At 38.8% G+C, this 2,264-nt stretch overlaps 1 protein-coding gene across 1 annotated transcript in view; it reads right to left on the bottom strand.

The window, feature by feature from the left end:
• Positions 1-2,264, bottom strand: part of qpctla (glutaminyl-peptide cyclotransferase-like a) — an 11,122-nt gene that overhangs the window by 5,312 nt on the left and 3,546 nt on the right. The window lies entirely within an intron of this gene.

Raw genomic sequence — 2,264 nt, 5'->3', positions numbered from 1 at the left:
TATATATATATATATATATATATATATATATACATAAATTAAATATAAATAAATGAATAAATAAATAATTGGTATCTACATAGGAACTTTTTTGCAGTTTTTAAGAAAATGGCCTCAAAGTTCCAACTTTTCAGGACCCACACACACAGATCAGCACTCAGTCTTGGACATACTCTTCAGGTAATTTCATTTTATGTATAAAAGTATCTAAAACCACAGTATAGTTGGGATAAATGAGGGCAATTCTGAAGTTTTATCTGTGTTTTGATAGAATGCAATGTAAACATTGTTTGGCTTACATACAAGCAAACACATTGCAATAATAAAAAATAAAACAAACTGCATTAGGCCAAAAATCAGGCCTCTGTGCTGGTCTTGTTTTAATAAATCCAAGTTGAAAATCACAAAATCAAGTCAGGTTTGCTATTTTGAAGGTTTAGAGTAACAAATATTTTAACTGTAGTTATTCTATTCTAGACAGGGCTTCATTTGTGCATGTTTTTTAAAGCTCATTTTCTAAAAGCATTAAATCTATGGCCGTACCACATTAGGTGCTTTCTTACTCAGCTGACGTGTATTTGCAATGAGACGGGTCTTCCCTGGCTCTGGTCCTTTTGTGCAAGATCCTGACGATCTTCTCTCCAGTGCAGATGATGCACTCTTCAAGCAACACAAGGCTGTTTTGTCTGGGCAGGTGCTGTGCAGTGCCCTCAACTGCAGCAGGTAAAAACCACCTGGCACTTTTTCACTGTGGTGTGGCCATGTAGAAGTCGACAGATGAAGTGTTTTTAGCACAATTTATGGCCCTTTCTATCATAGTCTTTATCAGTGAAGCACTTATAACACAACCCATGATGTACAAAGTCATAAACATGAGCTGATTCTCTGCATCGTTCAAAGAAGTCAGTGGCACGGTTTCTATTTACTCACACACTTAGATTTTATTTTATTTTTTTAATAAACTTCTCTCAGAAACCTTAACTAAAACATTTTTCGCTTCAGGAATAACGGAACACATTTAACAGGAACTGCCATAATATGAGCTATGATTATCGTATTTTTCGCTGTATAAGTCGCGTTTTTTGCATAATTTGCATGCCCTGCGACTTATAGGCCGAAGCGACTTATTTATGGATTTTTTACCCATGTTTAAATCAATTATTGGCTAGGGCATTTACAGAGTACTCGAGTAATCTACACATCGATTGCTAGGACATCTATTGAGGTTAAAATGTAACATTGAGTATCCGTAGTGATGTCATATTATGTGACCACCGTATGACTGTAGGGGGCGGTGTTGCACTGTTGCAGGTCACAGAGTATGGTGTAACACAGGGTCCAATCCACCGAACCAGAACCAGCTTCCTCTGACCTTGTTTCACAAACAAAAAGCAAAAAATATTAATCTTTAAACCTATAAAAAAAAATATATAAACATATTAATCTCTAAAGCTAAACTTAATACGCAGCTGGCGGTGGTGCATGTAATACGCAGCTGGCGGTGGTGCACGTCCGCCAGCGGGGGGGGGGTCCAGAGGTACGCTCATAATGGTCTCAATAAGTGACATCAGTGACAGAAAAACGAAGATCCAGAAGCTGTTGTCGGTCATACATGAGGAGTGAATTCATGCCACAGATAAAAAAACGAACAAAACAGAAATAATCCAAACACCATCACCAGATCCACCAGAGGTGGATTGCAAGCCATGCACACGGGCGCCTTCTTACCGGAATATATTCGTTCAACCCCTATTATTGGCTGAGATACGATCGTTTTCATTCATTCGGATTGAAAAAAAATGGAACACTTCCATTTTCAGCCACTAGATGGCACTCAATTCAATCAGTCTGAGTGTGTGTTGAAAGAGAGCTATATTGTGTGAACACCATCTGCTGGCTGATTCGTGAACTACAAGAAAGTTGCACACAGCCGGCCGGAGCAGACTGGGCACAGATTCTGAACAGTGGCTGCCCGTGGCTTAATAACCGTAGCGTCTTATTTATGTACAAAAATTATGATTTATCTTATATTTAATAAGTGCTGCTTAGACACAGGTGCATTCTAAAGTCCACAAATCACAGTAATTGTTTTTAAATGTTAATCTTGTTAAATTCTTGTTAAAGTCCTCCCGTGCAGGCTCCCGCGGCTGCCATTGGCAGCCCATCAATTTTTGGCACAACACTGGTCGACATTTCCGGGTTGTCAGCGGTGAAGCATAACAAACACAACGCATCAGCCGTGACGCATAACAGATATATATATA

Source organism: Nematolebias whitei, chromosome 6 (genome assembly GCF_014905685.2).
Source record: "Nematolebias whitei isolate Nwh7 chromosome 6, NemWhi1, whole genome shotgun sequence".
In the NCBI taxonomy this organism is placed as follows: Eukaryota; Metazoa; Chordata; class Actinopteri; order Cyprinodontiformes; family Rivulidae; genus Nematolebias; species Nematolebias whitei.
The sequence above is the reverse complement of the archived record's forward strand: the minus strand, read 5'-3'. Positions and strand labels throughout refer to the sequence as shown.